The sequence below is a fragment of the Podarcis melisellensis genome, assembly GCF_964234715.1.
Source record: "Podarcis melisellensis genome assembly, chromosome: 8".
NCBI classification, from domain to species: Eukaryota; Metazoa; Chordata; class Lepidosauria; order Squamata; family Lacertidae; genus Podarcis; species Podarcis melisellensis.
In genome coordinates, this window is record NC_138540.1 from 18987046 (window position 1) to 19012023 (window position 24978).

The following is a 24978-nucleotide window of genomic DNA, read 5'->3' on the forward strand; positions in this document are numbered from 1 at the left end:
GGGTGGAGCAATTGATGCAAATTTCTACCATAGTACCATACAGTAGGCTAGTTTCTACACTCACAAACCTATTCAGGCTGTCAAGAGGCATTATCAGAATTCAATGACACATTCCAGAGAGTCTGGGATTTGGCACACACAAAAGAACCAAAGGCAGGGGGGGGTAAGGAATGTAAATGTTTCTTGCCTACAAAAGCATGCCCTAGAATCCTTTGCAATGCATGGAGAACCCACAGCTGATTCATTGCAAGGGTTCCCTTGTAAAAAACAAAACAAAACCCCATAAAGCTAAAGGACCCTTGGACAGTTTAGTCCAGTCAAACTTGACTCTGGGGTGCGGTGCTCATCTCACTTCAGGCCGAGGGAGCTGGCGTTTGTCTGCAGACAGCTTTCTGGGTCATGTGGCCAGCAGGACTGAACTGCTTCTGGCGCAGCAGGACACTGCAACAAGTGCTAGAGCACACGGAAACGCCGTTTACCTTCCTGACACAGTGTTGGTATACTTTTGAACTGCTAGGTTGGCAGGAGCTGGGACAGAGCAATGGGAGCTTACCGTGTTGTGCGGATTCCAACCATTAATGTTCTGATTGGCAAGCCCAAGAGGCTCAGTGGTTTAGACCACAGCCCCACCTGCTCCCGTTTCCTTGTAGGATAAGTTGATTTGGAAAGTATTCTCTGAAGATAGAATGTTCTGAAAACACTCTATGGTAGTGTTCAGTACAGTGGTACCTCGGGTTACATACACTTCGGGTTACATACGCTTCAGGTTACACACTCCGCTAACCCAGAAATAGTGCTTCAGGTTAAGAACTTTGCTTCAGGATGAGAACAAAAATTGTGCTCCAGCGGTGCAGTGGCAGCAGGAGACCCCATTAGCTAATGTGGTGCTTCAGGTTAAGAACAGTTTCAGGTTAAGTACAGACCTCCGGAACGAATTAAGTATTTAACCCGAGGTACCACTGTAAATGGATATTGTAAGTGCCATTAGTCCTGTGTGCATGGCTTCAGTTCTTCATTTGTAAAATGGGTGCAACACTCAAGACTCCAAACCAATGTGAGTACAAGTTTTAGGGCTGAGAATTGGGTTGCTGGTGGTGGCGGCGGCAGCAGCAGGAAGTTCAAGACCGAAATATAAATGCAAATGTGTCCTATTAATATGTTTTTGAAGCATGATGCTTACTCTGTGCTCCCCACACAGTCTGTCAGCCTGCTGGGTTTATTCCCTTTCTAGGTTGGGTGGGGAGAATAACGCTTGGGCTTTTGTGTTCTGCTTGAGCCAAAAATAGGAAGCCCCAGAGAGGGAAAAGGTTTGGGGACTGGGCAGTGGTCTGGCTATGTGGGCGGGCAAGCAGTTGGTTTTCCATTTCTAGAGCAGAGATGTTGCAAAGATGAAGCGTTTATTATTCTCCCAATGCTTTCTCTCAGCACTCCCCTGCCTTCCCCACTGCTGTGGGATTGGGTTTTTTTCAGGGGGGACGGGACTTGCAAACATTTCCAGTGGTAGATAGGTCCAGCTTCCAGCCTCACCACAAGACTCTGGGGATTGCGTTGCCCTCTGGCTAGCAAGAAGGACCACTTCAAATGCTCACTTGCTGGGTTTATATTTAATTTTCCTTTCCATACAGGCTCTTCCAACGTCCTTCCCACCCGAAACTGTGCACACACAATGTAGGAAGATTAGACTATTAGTGGCTACAAGTAATCGTGGCTATATTTTACCCCCAAGATCAGGAACAGCATGCCTCTGATTGGCAATCACTATAGCTGGGGTAAAAATCTGATTCCGTTCACATGTAAAGGTAATTTTACCAAATTAGCAGTTGCTGAAACAATACGCAGATCAAAACGCAGCCTTTGTACAATACATCTCAGTGACTTTTGCAATGCCAGTCTTCAGCCGTGTAATGTGTACAAAAATGCACATGCTAGCGTAATGTGTACATATATGCAAATGAAAATAACAGGAATTTTTTAATTTAAAAAATGTAAATAGTTGTTTTAAATGCTTTTTACTGGTGATTTTATGGTTTTATTCTGTTTGTAAACCACTTTGAGTGTCTCCCCCTTTTACAATCAAGCAGAGTATAAATTTTATGAAATAAATAAACAAATAAAATTATATTAGAGGAAATTCATTTGAATCTTTTAGACTTGTATAGGCAATAGGATACTGGGAGATGGACTTCTGTCCTGATCCAGGAGGGCTATTGCGTTGAGTGCTATAGATTGTCCCCTTAGTACAGAGATAGGAAACATGTGGCACTCTTGATGTTGTTGGACTCCACTTCCCATCAGTCCCTTGTCAGTCCTCTGGTTGATGGGAATTGGAGCCCAGTGCTGCATCTGGAGGGATGCAGGTTCCCTCCTCCCCCTTCCCTAATATGTGCCAATCAGAATTCTTCCATGGCTGAGAAGCAAGAGGGATATTATGAGCGTCTCCAGATGACCTATTTACTGAGCATTCATTCTGATTTGCTTGCAAGAGTTTATACGTCTTCCTCCTAGTTAAATGTGCATCTCACACTTTTTAGTGCATTTCCCCATCATTTCCCACCACCACCACCTCTGCAAAAAACCCGACCAGATTATTTATTAAGGTGGGTTGTTTGGGCTAGGGCAACATAGCCCTTGTTGAGATGCAGAGACTCAGAGCTCTGGTCTGGGCTTGAATCCTTCCTGAGAAACACTAGTAGTCTGGAGGCACTTTATATCTGCAGGAGCCAAGATGAAGTTTGTGATTTTATTTTATTTATTAAGTCCTCCTGAAGATTCATCTCCAGTTTAGCTCCTGAAGATTCATCTCCAGTTTAGTTCCAGCTTCCAAAACACACGTTTTTGCATGCAGCATTGCCTAGTAAGTTCACATTTTTTGCAAAGGAGCTTCCCCCAATATAATACATGTTTGTATGTCATTTACATAAATACATGCACTTAACCCCACTATATGCATTATTTTTGTACACATGGAGAATGTTGCTACAAAAAAAATAATGAAAGAAACCAGATAAATGTGCATTTTGAAGGAAGGCTGTGTTTTGGTTCACAAATTGCTCTGGGAAGAGCAAATGAGGGAGGTTCACCTTTAAATGTAAACTGCATCAAATTTCTCCCCGTCACCACCGTCCCTGGCTCCCGCCTAGCTCTGGTTTGGCCTTCCTGCCATGTCTGCCGGCCAAAGGCGAAGGCAGGAGGAAGTGGGTCGGCGGCCTGGCTTTCTTTCCCCAGATGGGCTTCCATTCTTGCTTGCGGTCGCCAACTGGTTGTAGGGAGGGGGGTGGATGTACATGCAAACAACCTCAGACACACTTGAGAGCTGCTGCTCTGTAATCGTGGCTCCCCTTTTAACTTTATGGTGTAGCAGAGCAATGCATCTCTGGACCCGCATCTTGAGCTAAAAACAGGAGGCTTCCCAGGCAGGGACAGAGCCACAGGGTTTGTTGGAAGGCGAAGCGGAGGCCAGATGGCTGCAGAGGAAGGAGGGGAGAGGAGGCGCTGGAGGGGCTGCCGCACACTCCGCTTTCCACGTGGGCTTCTCTGCTGATGCCGTGTCTCTGCACGCCTTCTGTGCTAGCAGGGAACGGGAGGGTCCTGCTGGCAGTGAGAGCAGCAGCGGCTGCTTTTATGTTGTTATTTTAAACATACGGAGAGGGTCCCTTGGGAACCCATATGGAATTTCAAAGATGTGGTTTGATCTGCTGTGAAATAAGCCCAGCACTGATAGCCGAACTGAAGTGTGTATGTGTATGTGTATGTGTACAGCATTTGATGTTGCAGTGAATGGGGCAAGGTGGCACTCAGAGTCTCTTGACCCCCTCCAAGACCATGGCTGGATGCTGCAAGTGTTGGAGTAGGGTGGAGGAACACATCAGGGAAAACAGCATGGTGGCACCCCAGGTAATGGTCTGTGAAACTTAGGAAGCTGCCTTGTACCAGATAGGACCATTGGTCCATCTACTTCAATATTGTCTACACTGACTGGCAGCGGCTCTCCAGGCTTTTCCTTTGGGGGACATTCCCACTCCTATCTGGGTATACTGAGGATTGAACCTGGAACCTTTTGCATATAGAACAAATGCTCTTATCACTGAGCTATGACCCTCCTCTTTATAATAGGAACATAGGAAACTCATTTATACCAACTTAAACTATTGCTGCACCTACAGTATTATTTACACTGGCAGTGATTTTTCAGGGTTTTTAGAAAGGGGATTCCTCCAGTTGTACCTGATGATGCTGGGGATTGAACCTGTGACTTTCTGAGTGTAAGGCAGGTGTCCTTTCTCTGCGGTATCTTAGGTCTGGGGAAGGACAAGGATAGAATATAAATTTCTATGGTGGTGCCCTTCATTGGCCCAGTGGCAGATCCCATCTTTTGCATGCAGATGGTCCCAGATTTTCAACTCTTGGCATCTCCAGGTAGAAGGTAGGAAAGATCTTCAAAATATGGTGGGGTATGATGATGATAATAATGATCATGATGCTGGGGCCCCATGGGGAGTGGAGTCCAGCAACATCTGGAGGGCCACAGTTTCCCCTCCCTACTTGAAATATACGTGGACTATTATTTATTTGTCTACTTATTTTTTGTTCTTATATACCACATACGTGGATCTCTCTCTCCATTTTATCCTCACAGTGGTCGAGGTAAGTTAGGCTGAGATATGGCAACTGGCCCAAGATAGCACAGTGAGCCTCCATGTTGAAGGGTGATAGCCATGTTCTAAAAAACATGGAGCTCCTGACCATGCCAGAGTGATAAGGTGGGTGCTGCCAACCACAGCTCAGAAGCCAAAACCAGCATCCGATGGTGCATAAGGCCCAGAGAAGCATCTCAGGAAGCTTGCTAATGAGCTTTTTAATGAGCTGAATTTTTTTGCGAGTTAAGCCCAAATAAATATATGAATTAAAAGATTTGAAAAGCCGAATGCAATCAATAGAAATGTTGAAATGCCAAACCAGTTAGCAGGAACGAGTGTACTGCTGTGTAAATTGGTGCTAGCCCTTTAAGACAGCACCAGCCAGACCCCCCCCCCCCCCGCTTTTCCTGGTCTGGATCCCTCTCTGCCTGGAACATGCCATCTGCAGGAAGCCCCATAAATCATCTTGCGCTTGGCTGTCTGCAGTCCAGCGAGGTCTCTCTCCTCCTTGGCCCCCTTTCCCCTGGAACCTGTGGGGCATTTCTCCATAAATGAGGCAAGGGCTGGCCCAGCAGCACTCCCCTGGGCCGCTCTCCAGATGTAGTCCCCAGCTGAACCAGCAGCATTGCAGGAGAGGAGGTGGAGGCGACGGGAACTGCGGCCAGGAAACTCCCCGTCAGCTTGAAAGGCTGAGCCACGCTCACGTTGCTGTGCTCTGCGGCCAGTTCAAGGAACAATTTCCCAGAGCCTCCCTGACTTTCTGCCACTGGTATAAAACCTTGTTCCAGAATACCTTTATATATATTTGCAAATACAACAGACTAGAGTGCGGGGAATACTTTGAGTTGTGTGCAGTGCTGGTCCTACTCTGAATAGACCCATTGAGGCTAATAGACATGAGGCTGCATCAACTATATCCTAAGTTAGAACAGAAGTGGATTTAGGGCAGCGTAACTGGTTCTTCTGCACTGGGTGCTGCGCCAAGGAAAGCAAAGCAGGGCATCGTAACTATGACATAGTACACATACAGAGGTGAGAGGCAGGAGGTGCCAGATTTTGGCTGTCCGCAGGGTGCCGCTGAAATTTGAAAGACCAAAGTCCACCCCTAGTTAAAAGCTGAGAGATCCAGTTTCAAATCCCCACTCAGTCCTAAAGCCCACTTCGACCATTCACTGTCTCTCAGCCTAACCTACCTCACTGGGTTGTTGTGAGGATTAAATGAGGAGGAAGGAGGCCGTGTATGCCACCTTGAGCTCCTTGAAGAAAATGTGGGATATAAATGTAATGATAAATAAATAAGGACACCTAAGTTATGTCCGTTAACTTCAATGGGCCCACCAACTTCATGACTGGTGCTGAATACCACCTATGACTGGCTAAAGTTCATTCATTTCAGTGAGTCTCTGATTATGCCAAGCATTGAATACACCCCACCATCATCTGCTTCCATTAGCAAAAAAAGCATTCCATGAAGCCTGATTTGAATGTACATTGTGATATAGTCTGTCCATATGTCCAAATAGGTAAATAGGTGCCAAATTGGGATTGACCTTTATAAACTGTACTTCCAATAAATGAGGAACAACAGTTACCAGAGTCACTTCAAAAATGCAGACAGAGTCCAGCGAGAAAAGAAAGTGATTGCACTTTACTGGGCAAACTAAACAAAAACAGTATATGAAATGAGGGGGGGGGGAAATAGAGAGGTTTTGTCTTAGTTACAGGCCTAGATAAGAGCAAGGAGACTTACTCAACCACACATACTGGGGAAAACTCTCTCAGAACTACACAGCCATTCGGAGCACCTCAGCTAGGATCATGCCATTCTGCCTGATTTCTAGGCAGCACCTCCACCATCACCCCCTCTTGGTGGACTGTCAACAGAATTAACCTTTAGATTACTAACTGAATGATACCTGTTGTTGTGCTTCCAAGAAAAACACTATGCAGTACTTGTTCTATTTTATTATTATACTTCTTTCCTGCCCTTTACCGTAAGGTCCCAGGTGCGTCACCTCAATTAAATATATACATAATATGTAAGGCACTAATGGGATGTTTACTAGTAGTAGCTAGAACACCTATGGTCAGATTATGGAAAGGTCTGTAAGGAATCTCTCTACCAAGATAGTACAGCAAAGTTTGGGAAGTTATACTCCCAGAAAAAACTGTGTATAGCCAAAAGTCAGAGAGGGAGTGAGACAGTGAGATTCATGGAGGACAGGTGGGATTTGGTTCCACTTACAAACAAAACTGATACTCAGAGACTTATGGCAAAAGCATTCAGTGAATTGTATGTAAATATATTGCCTGTCTGAAATCAGTGGTAGAGCATCTACTTTGCAGGCAGAAAGTCCCCGGTTCTGTCCTCAGTAGCATCTCCAGGCTGGGCGGGGGGAAATTCTCTGCCTTAAACCCCACAGAGCTGCTGTTTGTCAAAGTGGACAATACTGCTCCAGATAGACCCAATTGTCTGAATCAGTATCAGGCAGCTTCCTAGGTTCCTTTTTCTTTCTGCTTTTCATTTTGTTTTGTTTTGTTTATAATGTTCTGCACTGGTTTTTGAAAATAAGGAAAGAATCATTCAGGAGGGAGCCACAAAACAGAATATACAATTGTAAAACAAGTAAAACAGTTACAACCATAAAATGAGAAAAGTATATAAAAAACAGTTGCACGGACTAAACAATTATGTATGTTAATTAGAGAGAGAGAGAAATGTAGTTTGAATACCGATGCAGTATCCATTCTGATACAGATGCAGGCTCTTCATGTTTTGGACCCTGCATTTGCTGTTGCTGCTGTTTGGTTTGCCAGGGAGTCGGGATATGTGCAATGCAGGGCCAATTGGGTGTATTCGAACTGTGATTTACTGTGCCTTGCTTGTGTGGAAGGCGGGGGTGGGGGTGGGAGCTAGTATTGGGTGGGAGAGGAGGGAGGAAATCAAAGGACCTCAGCCCTCAGCGGCCTTGAAAGTGATCCGCAAGCGACGGCTGTCTCCACACTGATGTATTTGCTGTCACCTCTCCCTGGCACGAAGTGACAGATTTCTGCGTCGCATGAAGCCAAAACCAATAGCCATCCATCAGCCCTGGATGGACAGGAGTGGGAGGGGAAGGGACGAAGGCGTGGGCGGTTGAGAAAGGGAACTGCTGGCAAAATACTTCCCAGGTGGTCTTCTCTTCCAGTGCTTGGCATGACAGAGAAATCAGTCCCGCGTGTGTTTCGTTGGGGATACAAACAATCTGAGTAATGGTGAGCAGGCAGTTGAAGGCATGAATATACTCCGCAGCTTCCTGTGCTTCTGACATGGGCCATTGGCTGTGTGTCCCATAATTTCACAGAATTCGTATTTTCTCAGTGCAGAATCCTCAGGCCCCAGGGACCAAATGTGGCCCTCCAGGTCACTCTGTCCGGCCCTTGGAAATCTACATGGGCCACACACCCTGCCAACCCTTTCCCCGGGCCACTCCCCTTGCTGGCCTTGCTTCACACCCTCCTTGGGGCTCTTATTATTATTTTAAGTTTTCAAAAGCCTTTCTAGTGACACTGGCAAACCATCATGGCAGCACATGTGTTCTCCTGCCTCCCCCTTCATTTGCTGCCAAAACCAGGGACTGAGAATCTCTGTAACCCTCTGTAACCCCCCCAATTGGGGTCTGAACTGGTGATGTCTGACCAGTAAAGAGATACTGGGATCAAAATGGATGGCTGGGGAAGGGGGAAAATTTGATTCAATTTGGGTTTAAATGGGAAATGGGAACCTTCCGAAAACAATACACAAACTGAAACACAGCTTGCCCTTTGAAATTTGCACTTCTCTGAATTTTGCAGAGCCATTCTCCAGCCAAATAATGTATGGAAAGTTACATATTTTAGGATGAAGTGTACAAAAAAAGTATACTGGTGAAATTTCACAACTAACTGAAAATAACTTACAAAAATGCATTGTGCTAGTGAAAATTGCTTTGCAGAAATGTGTGTTTCAAACAAAATTGCATACCAAAACATGTGCATTAGAAAAAAAATTACACTAAAATCCTGGTGAATTTTCATGAGGACTTTAAAACACACACAAATGGGGTGGGGGATGTGGAGAATTGAATTTTAAGATTGGAGAAATGAGAAACTTCAAGAATTCAGAGCTCACAGATTCACTCATCCCTATGAACATCTCAAGGAAAATGCCAACCCGCTCTGTGGCAGCTGTGAAAAAGGTGAATTCCATGCTAGGGATCATTAGGAAACGAACAGAAAATAAAACAGCCAATATAATGATGTTATACAAATCTATAGTGCAATAGCACTCTGAATACTCTGCTCAGTTCTGGTCGCAGTGCCTCAAAAAAGGATATTGTAGAGCTGGAAAATGGCTACTAAAATGATAGTTGGAGCAACTTTCCTATGAAGAAAGGTTACAACATTTGGGGCTTTTTAGTTTAGAGAAATGGTGATGGGAGGGGATGGTTGAGGTGTATAAAATTATGCATGGTGTGGAGAAAGTGGATACAGAGAATTTTTTATCACTCTCTCATAATATTAGAGTTATCATATGAAGCTATATTTTTTTTTACCTATCTAAATACTAAATACTTTATTGAAACACTTATCAATTACAAAAACAATATGGTACAGATTGGATGTTCAACACATTAACACCTTGACTTCATAAGACTGTGTCCTTTTTGTAACACCCATTAATCTGTGATCCTACTTCCTAACTTGTGATCTTACTTCCTAACTAACGTCACACCGAACATTTAAAGTAGTCATGTGCTGCTTTGACAGCCATGACTTTCCCCAAAGAATCCTGTGAACTGTAGTCTGTACAATTCCCAGAATCCTGAGATCAGGATGAAGAACATAGCAACCAAACTGGGCGTCTTTAAAAGGGGTTTAGGGTCTAGGCACGTTAAGGAAGGATAAGGCTGTCAGTGGTTGCTGGTCATGATGGCTTTGCACTACCTCCACTGTTGAAGGCAGTATGTCTGCCACCATCAAGGGATGGTGGGAATTATAACCCAGCAACATGGCCAGTAGTTGTTGTCCAAAACATCACCATTAATCATCATCATCATCATCATTATTAATTTGTATTCTGCCCTATACCTGATCTTAGGGTGGTTCACAACATCAAGAGGACATCTGGTTGTGGAAAGCTGTGGATCTGCTTACCTCTGTAATGGACTGGATGACAGCCAACAAACTGAAGCTCAATCCAGACAAGACCGAGGCACTGTTAGTGGGTGGTTCCCTAGATCACTTGGATGGGAGCTTGCATGCTCTTGATGGGGTTACTTTCCATCTGAAGGAGCAGGTATGTAGTTTGAGGGCACTGTGGGGATCCCTTGTTGTTGCTTGAGGCTCAGGTGGCCTCAGTGGCGCAGAGTGCTTTCCATCAGCTTTTGCTGTGTCCCTATCTAGACAGGGATAGGCTAACTTCTTTTGCCTATGCTCTGGTAACTTCTAGGTTAGATTACTGCAACACATGGGTCTGCCTCTGAAGATGGTTCAGAAATTTCAGCTAGTGCAGAATTTGGCAGCCAGGTTGCTCACCAGTGCAAGATGGTTTGAACATATAAAACCAATCCTGGCCTGACTGCACTGGCTACCAATCGGCTTCCAGGCTCTATTCAAGGTGCCAGTTTTGACCTACAAAACCTTAAGCAGCTAAGGACTGCAGTACCTGAAGGACTGCCTTTCCCCATATGAAGCAAACCTGACCCTGCAATCATAATCTGAAGCCTTTCTTTGTGTGCCCCCACCACAAGAGGTCTGGAGGGTGGCAACTTGAGAATGGGCCTTTTTCTGTAGTGGCTCCCCGTTTGTGGAATGTTTCCCCCAGGGAGGCTCACCTGGCACCTTCACTACATACCAGGCAAGTGCCAGGCAAAAACATGCCTCTTCACCCAGGGATTTGGCTGATGAAACCATCTTTGGCCTCTTAAATTGTTGGGGGGGTATTGTTTTGTTTGTTGTTATGTTAATAAGCCTTGGGCTGATTAAACCATCTACGGACTTTTAATTGTGTTTGTTGGAAGGGGCTCATGGGGGCATTGTTATATATTTTGTGTTTTCATTTTATATGTTTTTGTATGTGAACTACCTTATGATGTTCAGTTTACAGGCCGTATGCAAATTTAAATAACAATAATAATTGATATAAGGGAGTTGCAGCACAGCCACAATAAATTTCTGGGCAGGCTCCTCCCAGATTTGCTTAATGCCTTGATGCTCAGCCCTGAATGTGCCAACACCTTTCCAGGTTTCACGTTCCCTGGTTTGACCAGGGGAATGAGTATTACTGAAATCAAAAGTCCTACCCATGGAAGGATCCTTTCAAAGTCTTCCACATTGGACAGCAGTCAGTAGCAGAAGAAATTGTGCTGACCATTCTGTTCTTTACCCGAAATTTATGTCTCTTTCCTTGGAATCAAAGTCAGCCTCTCTCCTGCCAGAGCACTCCTCGCAGCTCAACTCCCCACTCATTTTTTCCTCATATTATATCGCAGAAACTGGGGTGCTGGTCATGTAATTGACAATCCACTTCTCAAGAAATAGTTGCTGTGCGGGTCTGTCATCTTGGCTGAACTTCCATGCCTGGGAGGTTTTTATTTTACTCTGCAACCTGCAGATGAATCTCATTTTGCCCCAATGATTTATGGAGGCAGAGTTCTCCCTGAGTTGGTCTTTCATAACAACCTCCCTTTAAGATTTCAGTGTCTCTAAAGGCTCCACTATGCCTCCCTACCCCAGAAAGTCCTTCAAAATAACAGTCTCCCTAGAGAAGGGGACAAAGTGAATAAACTCTCTTCACTTCACCCCTCAGTGTATAATTGTGCAGCCTTCCTTCAAATACATTGAAATATTTTCGTATCTGTCTCCTCCCCTTCCTTTACCAAAACCCCAAGGTTCAGCAGCGCTTCTAGATTTCCAAGTCTGGAATTGTACCTTTTTCTTCCCAGATGCTGGGTGTTGGAAGTGTGGGATAGCTAGTCACATGTAGCCAACATGCTTAAGTCTGATTAATGCATGAAGGGGTTAAGACCATAAGTAAGCTGTCCTACCAGTCTTAGCTCACCGTGGGAGAGACTAGGTAATCAAGACTTGTTCCGCTTAGTCTACCTGAGAAGCTCAATGTGTGAGGACTCCTGAGCTGGTTGCTCAAAGCTTAGGCTGCATAGCTCTTACAAGCCACTCTTGAGTTCCTATCTCAATAATTTAGGAACTAAGACAAGTTTTAATGCCTATGCAACTTTTTCTGAACACTGTATGGAATAGCACATGAATTTTACTTTTGGAGAGTTTGTACGTAAACCATTTTTAACCTACCAAATGTGTGTTCTTTTTCTCTACTAAGGAAACTTTGGAACTCACTTTAAAGGGTACATTTTATGGTTTTGCAACCTATATTTCCAAGTTTTACTTGTTAGTCACACACTAACAAGTAAAACTATGTGTGGAAGTCTCTGACTGGCTGTGCAGTACTGCAGGAGTTTTCCTCTGTATGTTTGGTTGAATGTTTTTCCTGCTATGTACAAGGCCTGTCAAAACACCTCTGTTTCTTTCTCCTCAAGTTATACACTGCTTTTTTCCCTTGGTGTTTGTTCAGTACATTGTTGTCACGATTTATTGTTTCTCTGGAATCTGATCTGAATTATTTGAGTGACTTAGCTAACATTGGGTGTCTTTGCCTTGAGCTAGCCTAGGAGTTAGTGAAGAAAGTACCGTAAAATAAAGCATTGGTTATGTTAAGTTGTGGGTTGACATAGCAGACGACACAGCGATTTCTCCAAAGCAGCTCTTTATTTTGTAAGCTGGAACAGAACTAAGCTGAGGAGCTCAGTCAGCCTGCTTATATAGAGCTCCAGAACAATGTAACTGTTGCCATTTCCTAAAACTATCCAATCACTGAACCTCACTTTTCGATCCTTCATTTGCATACAAAACCATCCAATCACTGAACGTCACTTTTCGATCCTTCATTTGCATAACTATCTACAGTATCCCCCTGCTGGCCCAGGGTGAGAACTTCAGTACATAACAGGTGACACTGGCTCTCCAGGGGTTAAGACAGGGAGTCACTCTCAGCCCTACCTGGAGATACTGGGGGTTGAACCTGGAATATTATGTGTACAAAGCACACAACACTTTTCTTAATACATAGGAACATAGGAAGCTGCTTTATACCAATTCAGTCATTGGTCCATCTAGCCCAGTATTGCCCAGACTGACTGGCAGCGACTCTCCAGGGTTTCAGACAAAGGTCTCTCCTAGTCCTAGCTAGAGATGCTGGGGATTGAATCTGGGACCTTCTGCATGCAAAGCACTGAGCTTGGGTTCCCCAAGAAAGCTGCTTTAAAAAAAATCAGCCTCATGTTGACCAGCATTATCAACTCTGACTGACAGTCACTTTCCAGGGTCTCAAGCAGAGAAGGTTATCCCTATCTCCTTCCTGTGCAGAAGGCAATTAATAAAATCGTAATAATCTATCAAGCGCCATTTGGAACTGTGGTTTTAGTTCTGCTGCCAGCTGACTGAACAGAAAGCGTTGTCCCTGAAGTGCTAAAAGGGGGCTAATTTGGAAGCAACCTTGAATCTCCAGTGTGTTCAAAGCCCGTAAAAGTTGTGTCCAGCATCGCACACAGAGCCTATGGGATGGATGACTGAAGAGAAAAAGGCTATGGATTGTATCCAATGCTAGTTGTATGGTGGTCGTGATGATTTACACGCCCTTCATCCTAAGCTCCCAGGGCAGGTTACAGCAATTCAAGCACAATATGGAAAACGGTTTAAAACATCTTACAATCACAGAAATAAGGTGGGTCCTAAAAATATACATCTCTGGTGTCAAAAGTCAGGGTGAAAAGGTACCTCTTAATTCTCCACTGGAAACTGTATAATGGGGTGCCAGGCGCAATTCTTTGGGGAGAGAGTTCCACAACTTAGGGACTGCCACAGAGAAGCGCTCTCCCAGGCTGCCACCCCCGTCAGCTTTTTAGGGTGGTGGAAAAGTCAGGATCTCCTTTGCTGACCTTAGCATCCAGGGGAGTCTGTAGGGAAGGAGGTGGTTTTTCAAGTATTTGGGGCTGAGTTGTTTAGGGCTTTAAACACCAACATTAGCCTCTTTGATTGGGCCTGGAAACGAACTGGCAACCAACGCAGCTGTTTTAAAACAAGGGTTATGCGAGATCTAAATGGAACCCCAGCTAGTGATCTGGCTGCTGCATTTTGGACCAATTGAAGTTTCCGAGTCAGTTTAAAGTAATGAAGATGACTTAGATCCATTAAGGTCACTGGGTTTGCTCTGCATACGATTTCATTCAATACAACCGTATAAAAATGTAGATTTTCGGTGTGGGGGGATTTCCATCCTTTCTCTCCATCCTTACATCTTTGACTACTAAAGAAATATGCACAAACCACATTGGGTAGGGATGCTGTCTCTGCCAATTTCAAAATTATTCTCATTTTTATTTGCTGTCTAAACCATCTGTGCTTCTAATATGGTGTTGTGGAGCACTCAGGCCAAATCTAGTTGTTTTATCTGATTCTCACAGCACCACCTCCTTGTTTAATAGGGCATGTAGGATTAGTGTTATGTTATGGGCAAAAAACCCAAAAGAACCACCTTCTTGGATCACACAGGTTCGCCGCCCCATCCCTTGCCTTTACTTACCCCAGCTACCTCCATCACAACTCTGCCTCCTTTTAATGCAGGAATAAGAAATCTCTAGCCCTCTAGCTGTTGCTGGATTCCAGTTCCCATCACTCCCAACCAGCATGACCAGTTGTCAAGGATGATGGGAATTGGAGTAGCAACAGTATCTGGAAGAATTCCAGTGGAAATGGGAGCAGAAATTGTGTTCTTGAATTCATCCTTTGTTAGAACAAAGCAATCTAGCAAATCAGTATTCCCTGTTGTTGTTGCTTTCAATCTGCAAATGATATGTAATTGATTATATTTCTCGCTTGCACACATTTGCACTGTGTTTCCTTTGCACTGAAATTATGGAATAGCAGTGTTATTTGCATGAATAATTATGTAAATTGCATAAGGGACATAATTTTGTGACAACAAGAGAAAGAGCATAGGTTTTGGCAGAAGATGAACTGCAGCTGAATGGAAACAGTGCTGCATGTGACGAATACAGAGCAGAACAGAAAACGATGCATCCTTAGGTGGTTGCTTGCTGTCCTTGCATGATGTTCCTTGAAAGTCTCATAGCACCCTGCAGCTAACAACAGAGTTAGCCTTTATTTCAAAAGTTGCTTAGTTATAAAGATCCTGGATATGTCCTTCCCCTCTATGTGTGTTGTGCTAATAGACTGTGAGACTATTTGACTTGTGTCATAGCCTGGAAGTATTGATTTATTAGCCTCTGCCCAAGGTACAATGTTTTGCTTTCTGCTGCAGTGGAGAAGCAGGTGGAAAGAGGATACTTTCGCAGTGGAAAGCTCTTTGGGTAACCTTGAGCTAGTAACTGTTTCACAGGTTAGCCTACCTCACAGGGTTGTTGCAAGCATGAACTAAGGAGAGGAATGGGGAACCATATAAGCCACATAAAACTCTTTGAAGGAAAGGTAAGATAGAAATGTAAGAATGAATCAAAAAAGTGCTTTTGAAGTGATGGTTGCAGGGTCTGGGTTGGTTCATATGGGCAGAGGCGGTCCTTGAGGTCCTGAACTGAATAAGGATGAATAGGTGAATACAGGCATTGTTGTTTAGTCATTTAGTCGTGTCCAACTCTTCATGACCCCATGGACCAGAGCATGCCAGGCACTCCTGTCTTCCACTGCCTCCCGCAGCTTGGTCAAACTCATGTTCGTTGCTTCGAGAACACTGCCCAACCATCTCATCCTCTGTTATCCCCTTCTCCTTGTACCCTTCATCTTTCCCAACATGAGGGTCTTTTCCAGGGAGTCTTCTCTTCTCATGAGGTGGCCAAAGTATTGGAGCCTCAGCTTCAGGATCTGTCCTTCCAGTGAGCACCCAGGGCTGATTTCCTTCAGAATGGATCGGTTTGATCTTCTTGCAGTCCATGGGACTCTCAAGAGTCTCCTCCAGCACCATAATTCAAAAGCATCAATTCTTTGGCGATCAGCATTCTTTATGGTCCAGCTCTCACTTCCATACATCACTACTGGGAAAACCATAGCTTTAACTATACGGACCTTTGTTGGCAAGGTGATGTCTCTGCTTTTTAAGATGCTGTCATACAGCAATACAGGCAATACCTGAGTTTATTGAACTTTGCTTTATTGCACTTTGCAGATGTTGCCCCTTATGAGGAGTCAGCTGCAGCTGCAGCAGCCCACCTGCTTCCAAGGGAAGGAAGCCCGATGTTGCCACTGCCCCTCATCTGGCCATGGGTGTGGAACAGGCTAGGACTAGAGCCAAAGTTTTTTTACCTCCTGCCCCTACAGCCAAGGGGTCTTGGCTTAATAGACTACAGCATAGTGTAAACATAACTTTTATACACTGGGAAACAAAATAAATAAATAAATTGACCCACTTTATTGTGAATTTTGCTGTAATGCAGAGGTCTGGAACAAAACCCACAATATCTCTGAGGTATGCCTGTACCACCACTGTGAATTGAGCCTGGGAACTATCTGGTAGCCATTGCCGTTGGGGGCAGTTGGGGCAAGATTGGTGTTGTGTTATCAGACTGTCTTGTCCCAGTAAGCAACTGGGCTCCCAAATTCTGCACCTGCTGCAGTTTCCAAAACCATCTTCAAAGCCGGCCCTTTGCCACCAAGGCCACTTCGCCTCAAGCAACAGTGAGTGATTCAGAATTACCCCTGAGCTACCTGCCTACTCCTTCAGAGGGACTGTAACCCCATAAAGAGAAGGCAACATGATGAGATGTTCCTCTGCACAAAATAAATTATCTATGCTTTGGAAACACTGAGGACCTCTGAGGGGAAGCAGAGGCGGACTTTGGTAATATGGTGCCCTGACCAAGGATGAAATTTATTGCCCGTCTGACCCACACACACCCCAATCTTATTTTCACACTAATTCCCTTGGGTACGGTTGCTTTTTTATTGATCTTCTCAATATTATTATTCTTATTATGCGCCACCTTGGCTCAGTGCCTGGGGGGGCAGCCCACACCACCCTAAATCTGGTGATGGGGAAAGTGTGGAAGAATGAATGAATGAATGAATGAATGAATGGCTCTCCCCTAGCCTTCTCTCTGACACACAAGTTTTTTGGTACTGAGGAACGTTCTACCATGTGCAGGGACGCGGACTTATAAAAAATATTGGGGGGGCCCGGGAAAGCTCATGAATAATAAATAAGCTCATGAATATGCAAATAAAGCGGCGCCGCCTCCTCGTGAGCGAATAGGGGAGAGCGTGCTGCGCCTATTAATCAGCTCCAAAGGAAATTGGGTGGAGCTTTTGCTCGGGAGGGAGGGCAGGAGGCATGCAGCCCGCCCCTCCCTGTGCATTTTGGGCTGGGGGAGGGGCGGCGATGGCGCTCTGCTGGAGGGGCGCCGGAGATTATTGGGGGGGCGGAGCCCCCCCAAACGAATTTTTGAGGGGGCTCGGGCCCCCTCAAGCCCCATGGAGTCGGCGCCTATGACCATGTGACCACCCCTACCTGGTGCTGTATGGACATAACTAGACTTGCCACATATGGGAGAACTAGGCCTAGGTTTCTCTTGTTTCTAAGTATTCACTAGTCCATGCTCTTTGCCTGCCTTCCTGTTTGACCTTGGGAAGTAAAGCAAATGGGCCTCCCTTGAGACACTTCCACAGGGCACGTGCTTTGCTAAGCAAGGCTTTAAGCATCCCTATCTGTAATGAATTGTTAAAGGCAATCAGATTAGGAGTGTGAATAAAGAACCAGCCTGCCTAATCCATGCTTAGTTTACAAACTTCTGGGTATTTTGGCAGCACTTGAAATGCAATGAATGTGAAGGCTTCTTTAAAAAGGTTGTCTGGGAAAGTGTTCTTGGCTGGAACCCTAAAATTATGCACCCCCAGTTTACCTGGATTTTGTAGCTGAAATAAATATGGGCCTGTTCCAGAAGGCTTTTCTTGTGTTTTTATGTAAGATGCTGTTGAATTTTCACAAGGAAAAAAATTGAATTGTAAGCTGAAATAGAAATGTGGATAACTGAACTTAAGGTTGGTAAAATGAGAAATTGAAATTGGCGGATCCCTCCATATTTCCCCCTCCTTGCTGGCTTCTGTGCTTTGCCAAAATATCTTCTCCACCACCATTCCCCTCCCTCAAATACAAATTTGGAAGGAAGGCTGGAGGTTTTTAATCGCTACCTCCCAAGTGTGATGAGAGATCAATGCTGGGTTAATGGAGCAACCGCTCCAATCTGCGCTTGCAATGCACGTGGGGGAATGGGGGCGTGTAGGTGTGGGAGACAGAAAGAGACACTTGCTATGTGGCACTTTCTCCCAGCCCCCTGCCCTACTTTTCACTTTTCAAATGCTTTGGATTGCTTTCGGGTCAAAGTTTGGGGCCAAGGGAAGAAGGGAAGTAAATTAGATCAAACATAAGGTTGGGCCAGGGCTCGTGCAACCAGCTCCGGTGGAGGTTTCCTTTTCCCTGAGTTGCAGATCTAATATTAAAAGCTACTGGTGATGAAACTGGCTTGTGCATTAGGAACACGGGAAGCTGCTTTGCCGTCTATCTCTGAATGGCAGCAGCGCTCTCAGGTTTCAGGCAGGGGACATTCCCAGCCCTATCTGGAGATTTGACCCCAGCACCTTCTGAACTTTAAGGCCTTCCTTTGCAAGGTCAGTGATTTTTTTTTTCCATCCAGCTCAACAACAGCCAATCCTTCCCCCTCCCTCCCTCATACATTCCACTTACTCAACCACTCCCCAGCTTGGGGCATGAAGAAAAGTAGGAGGGTTGCCAAGGCCGGGAGATCCCCTGCTTCCACACTCTCATCTATCACCTTGAATTGTGTTGCAGGATAAAATTTCTCATCCGAACCTAATGATAAATTAAATCAAGGCTGGAGTAAAGAGGATTAATGGCCGTGCCTGCGTGTACCCAGCGAGGAGACCGCAGCCGCCCAGCCCCACGAGCAAGTTTTAAAATGCTCATTAAAAACAATAAAGCCAATTGCCAGGTGAAGATTCTCCCCATTTCCCAAAGCAGGCAGGCAGAGCCTCCCTTGGGGGGGGGGGGGTTGGTGGCGGCGTCTTGTTTCTTCCATGGAAGAGTGGGGCTTACTATTTATCCTGCGCTTTTTGCAAAGGGAGCCTTAACAATGTCCAGGAATGGAAGTGCGCTGTGAGAAATAAATAATAAGAAATGCTTAAGAGTTTCCTCTGAGCTCAGTGTAACCTCCTGCAAAGAAGGCTGCCTGCTGCCTCTGCAGGAATCACTACAAAATCACCTGCTGCCTGTTGTGTCTCTGTATGATCTACTTCTCTGGGCTTGTCTCCTTCCAGTCTTCCATCATGCTGATGTCTAATTCTGCCATGGCTCTGCTTTCTAATGTTTGTAGATCTGTCTTTCCCAAGCTGGTACCTTCCAGATATTTTCTACTATAACTTCCATCATCCCCGGCCGGCAGCATCCTCTTTTTTTGACATGGTTTGATGTGTGTGTAGTAGAGTTGCCTGCTATTTTTTGCCTGTTTTAGTTTATTGGGGGCAGACAGGTATTTCCCCTGTTTTTTTGGTGTGGCATTTGTAAGCATGAGCAGTTTTCTTCTGAAGAAAAGATGTTTTGAGGCGCCCACAACAGTTTATTTGGGTGCCTCCAAATTGCCATTGTTTCGCAGGAGGGATTCAAGGGCATCCTTGTGCTTTAGATTTGTGGAGTTAAAGCAGATTAAAAGGCTCTGTACAATTCACTTTTTAAAAGAATCAGGACTTGGTGCAGTTGGGAAAGTGACAGGGAAACGTTTGGAGTGAATAAATGACTAACACAGGTGTGGAGAATATTTGGCCCTCCAGATGTTGCTGAACTACAAATCCCATCATCCCTGGCCACTAGCCATGCCTGCTGGGGCTGATGGAAGTTATAACCCAGCAACATCTGGAGGGCGAAAGGTTCCCCACATGTGGCCTAATGGGAAGATGTGGAAACACACCGTAAGCAAACGCAGAATGGATGCTAATTGTTGTATACCTACCCCAGAAACAAATGTTCAGTAAAGTCTGGCCATGGTCTAACCCAGAACTTTCCAAACTGTGTGTCACAACACATTAGTGTGTCGGCTGCAGTGTGTAGGTGTGTCACACGAATGCACCCCGCTCTCTTCCCGGGGCTAGAAAGGGGTTCGTTTAACCTCTGGTTTGCTAGTAAAACTGAATTACAGTGGTACCTTGGGTTACAGACGCTTCAGGTTACAAACTTCACAAACCCAGAAATAGTACCTCAGGTTAAGAACTTTGCTTCAGAATGAGAACAGAAATCTTGTGGTGGCGGCAGCACAGCGGCAGCGGGAGGCCCCATTAGCTAAAGTGGTACCTCAGGTTAAGAACAGTTTCAGGTTAAGAACGGACCTCTAGAATGAATTAAGTTCTTAACCCAAGGTACCACTGTACTGTGTCATGAAATGATACATGTCTAAAAAGTGTGTCACCAACATGAAAAGTTTGGAAAGCTCTGGTCTAACCTTCGCTTAAGCTTTATACAAGCAAATCAGTATGAATGCTTAACAAACAAGTTGTTTGGAGGAGTCCTTGTATTTACAAATGTGCTCCTGGGCCCAAAATTGCTGGGGACATCTGCATGACAAGCAGGTGCTCTGTCATTGAGCTATGGCCCTTCCCCACATACTGTAGGGTAGGAAACGAGGTTTCACATATCTGAGCATTTTTGCAGGAATTTGGCATCGCATAACCCACATGCTCAGGGGCGGGAATCCCCTTTCTTGCTGCTAAACTTGATGACTCCCCCCCCCCCCAGCTCCAACAGCTCTCCTAAATTGGAACAGATGCCGAGAGAATCTGATAATTAACCCCCCAGCGTCTCTAGGGGGGCAGAAAAGTAAAACCCAAACTTCTCCTTCTCACCCATCCACCTCTAAGCCAGCCTGATAAATAAATTGGATGTCTGAGGGTGGAGAAAGAAAATAGATAAATGAATTTATGCAAACATACTGTTGCAGCCAGAGGGAATTTCTCTCCTTGCTTCTGGGGTTTGCAAAGAAAGAAAGAAAGAAAGAAAGAAAGAAAGAAAGAAAGAAAGAAAGAAAGAAAGAAAGAAAGAAAGAAGGAAAGAAAAGCAAATGGACCACAAGAGGAAACATGTCATGGTGCAAACTACAACCAGATGGTACGGGTGTGGGAGGAAAAGGGTGGAGAAGGGGGAATTCTCCGAACGGAACATGTTTGTCAAAAAGCAGAGGTGGCAGTCAAAGAAACCTCTTGTTTGGCTTAGTGGGTTCCCCAGGACTCCTGCGGAGGAGGTTGAACTCAGAGCAGCTGGCTGGAAACTGGTGTTGGCAGCGGAACAAAACTGAAGGGTGGTTCTTTATGAGCTTATAGAAGCCACAGCTTCTGATTTGGAAATTACCCCCACTCCATAATCCTAGTTTTGTAGGATTGGGAGCTGTAATTAGGAACATGGAAAGCTGTTTTATATGGAGTCAGCTTATTGGTCCATTTAGCTCAGTATTGTTTACACAGACTGGGGTTGAATTTTGAATGAACGTGCACACAGTTGTGCCATAAATCTGGTGCCACAAGACCAGGGCCAGCCCTACCATGAGGCAGAGTGAGGCAGCTGCCTCAGGCAGCAAATTCTGAAGGGTGGAAAGAGGCTGGAATGGTGTGCCATGTGGTCTGCCCTGCAGCCCCTAAGCTAGCTTCCTGCTCTAGAATGGGCGGCACACCAGTGAGGAGACCTGAAGCAACATGCCCCAGGCCTCCCACCACACTGGGGCCTGGATCTGTGGCAGGGGAGCACTGGTAGCCCATCTTGCTTCAGGTGCCAAAAGGTCTCTGGCAGGCCCTGCACAAGACTGTTCCTTCTTTTTGCTGCAGAAGATTGAACACAGCTACGCCTCTTGCAGTTGAGTTAGAGAGTACATGCTGGATGAGAGTGTAGGAACATAGGAAGCTAACTTACACAGAGTCAGACCATTGGTCCATCTAGCTCAATATTGTCTACACTGACTGGCAGTGGCTGTCAGACAGGGAACTCTCCAAGCCTCACCTAGCAATGCCCAAGATAGAATGTGGGACCTTTTCAGTGCAAGGCAGATGCTGTACCACTGAGCTATGGCCCTTCCCAACTTCAAGAAAGTGGTCTTAGAGGTGGACTCTGCCCATGGTGAGAGGTACTCTTGTCTAGGGAATTGACAGGTCTGTCAATGATGATTTCTCTCAATTTCTCATGTTTTCATCAGCCTTAAGGCCATTCTCTACATTTCTGCATCAATTTGCAGGGGAACAAGTTTTCTTGAAAACGTATCAGTGCATTTCTCCCAATATAGAGGTTTGTGCAAAGTAATTTCCCCAAATATAATGCGAATAAATCAAATTTCACTTTGGTTCACATACTGGATCAGGAGGTGTGAATTAGGTAGGATGCTGTTAAAATACAAACTGCACCAAATTTCTTCCCATCCCTAATGCACAGGAATAGTGGCTAGGCAGCAGCTGATTTGCTTGTCGACAACCACACAAGGGGGAATGTGCTTTAAAAAGTATATAACTGCTACTATGCACTCTATTGTGCACACTTTCCCTGACGTACACATTTGCAGAAGTGCACATTTTGAAGGTTAGCTGTGTTTCAATTCATGTATTGTTTTGGAAAATGCATTTTTAAACCTTACTTTTCAGACAAATCATTGTCTCCCATGGTGGCTCATATCATTTTAACGGGGTGGGGTGGGGAAAAAGAGGGAGAAGTTTTGCCGTCAGTCAGGCTTACAATGGGCTCTTCCATCCAATCTGTTTATTGAGCATCCATGCTAATTCATTTCCTCAAGATTTGCATAGACGTTGTTTGCTTAGACAATTATTATACAATGGTACCTCGGGTTAAGTACTTAATTTGTTCCAGAGGTCCGTTCTTAACCTGAAACTCTTCTTAACCTGAAGCACCACTTTAGCTAATGGGGCCTCTTCCTCCTGCTGCACGGCCGGAGCACGATTTCTGTTCTCATCCTGAAGCAAAGTTCTTAACCTGAAGCACTATTTCTGGGTTAGCAGAGTCTGTAACTTGAAGCATATGTAACCCGAGGTACCACTGTATTTATTTAATTAAACAATTTATATACTGCTTTATTACAGCCACCTCTAAACAGTGAACAAGGAACTGAGTGTAATGGGAAAAAACAAAAAACATTTTAAACTGCAAAATCAGAATTCAGGCCTGCTGGAACAAAATAGTATTCAGTAAGCACCAGAAGTTCAGCAGGGAGAGGGCCTGTCTGACCTCAACTGGAAAGGAGTTCACAATGCTGAACGTAAGGTTGATGGTGGATGTGAGCTGTGCATCTGAGCCACAGAGGACCACTAACAGTGACTTCCCTGAAGACCTCAGTGATTGGGCTGGGATAATAGGGACATTGCTGTTTATTAAATGGTAATTCTTATTGGTTTCCATACAGATTTATATGGCGTTGCTGAAAACCACCAGCATCCTGTTCTCACAGTGGCCGGTCAGATTCCTCTGGAAAGCCCACTGGCAGGGCCTAAAGGTAAGAGGGGCATGCTTTCTCCCAGCATCCCCAAGCCACACTGGTTCTGGCGAATGGCCCATCTAGCCAGGATCCTGGTCCCAAAGTGGCCAACCAGATGGGAAGCCCACAAGTAACTTGTACATTCTGCCCCCTACAGTGGCCTCAGGTAGCAAAATACTTTGCTACCTGTGAGGCATGTACCAAACACATATAATAATAATAATAATAATAATAATAATAATAATAATAATAATAATTTTTATTTATACCCTGCCCTTCCCGGTTCAAAAACCGGGCTCAGGGAGGCTAACAACAAATTTAAAACACTTAATTATAAAAGCAGCATAAAATACAGTATAAAAACAAGAATAACAATAAAATTCAAAAATCAATTTAGGGGAAATAAGCATTAGATAATCCCCAGGGCTAGCTGGCTGAATTGGTCCTACCTGGGCCAGTGAGGATAGAATCATAGAATCATAGAGTTGGAAGAGACCACAAGGGCCATCAAGTCCAACCCCCTGCCAAGCAGGAAACACCATCAGAGCACTCCTGACATATGGTTGTCAAGCCTCTGCTTAAAGACCTCCAACGAAGGAGACTCCACCACACTCCTTGGCAGCAAATTCCACTGCCGAACAGCTCTTACTGTCAGAAAGTTCTTCCTAATGTTTAAGTGGAATCTTCTTTCTTGTAGTTTGGATCCATTGCTCCGTGTCCGCTTCTCTGGAGCAGCAGAAAACAACCTTTCTCCCTCCTCTATGTGACATCCTTTTATATATTTGAACATGGCTATCATATCACCCCTTAACCTCCTCTTCTCCAGGCTAAACATGCCCAGCTCCCTTAGCCGTTCCTCATAAGGCATCGTTTCCAGGCCTTTGACCATTTTGGTTGCCTTCCTCTGGACACGTTCCAGTTTGTCAGTGTCCTTCTTGAACTGTGGTGCCCAGAACTGGACACAGTACTCCAGGTGAGGTCTGACCAGAGCAGAATACAGTGGCACTATTACTTCCCTTGATCTAGATGCTATACTCCTATTGATGCAGCCCAGAATTGCATTGCCTTTTTTAGCTGCCGCGTCACACTGTTGGCTCATGTCAAGTTTGTGGTCAACCAAGACATGAGCCAACCAAGACATGAGGCCAGGGTAGAATTAGCTGCGGTAGAATTAGCTGTGGGGTCTCAGAGCAGATGATCTTCATAAAAGGGGAAGGGGAGAGAAGGGAAGGGGAATAAAAGATCAGGCTGAATTCAAATTAAAGGCCAGGTGGAATAGCTCTGTCTTACAGGCCCGACAGAAGGAGGTTAAATCCTAAAGGGCCCTAGTCTCATGGGACAGAGCATTCCACCAGGTCGGAGCCATCACTGAAAAGGCCCTGGTCCTGGTGGAGGATAGTCTGACTTCCTTAGGGCCCGGGACCTCTAAACTATGGTTGTTCATGGACCTTAAGGTCCTCTGCGGGGCATACCAGGAGAGGTGATCCCGTAGATATGAGGGCCCTAAGCCACAAAGCCAGGGAACAGGTCAGATTTTAGTTTTTGTTTGGAGGCAGAAACGGCAGCATGGGTGGGGGAGGTAAAATCCACCTCTCTCCCCGCTGCCAGCCAGCCTCAGTTTTTTTGTCATGGGAAATCAATTTATCACTGCCAACCTTTCCAACTCCCACACCTTCAGGGAAGCAGACAGAGAGGCTGGGGGGTGAGGG

At 45.1% G+C, this 24978-nt stretch overlaps 1 protein-coding gene across 2 annotated transcripts in view; it reads left to right on the forward strand.

The window, feature by feature from the left end:
- The window catches only part of SAMD11 (sterile alpha motif domain containing 11), a 326185-nt gene that overhangs the window by 32522 nt on the left and 268685 nt on the right, over positions 1-24978 (forward strand). For both annotated transcript variants that reach the window (XM_081923525.1, XM_081923528.1), the window contains exon 2: positions 23198-23287. The gene's annotated coding sequence lies outside the window, so the exon portion shown is untranslated. The remainder of the gene's footprint in view (positions 1-23197; positions 23288-24978) is intronic.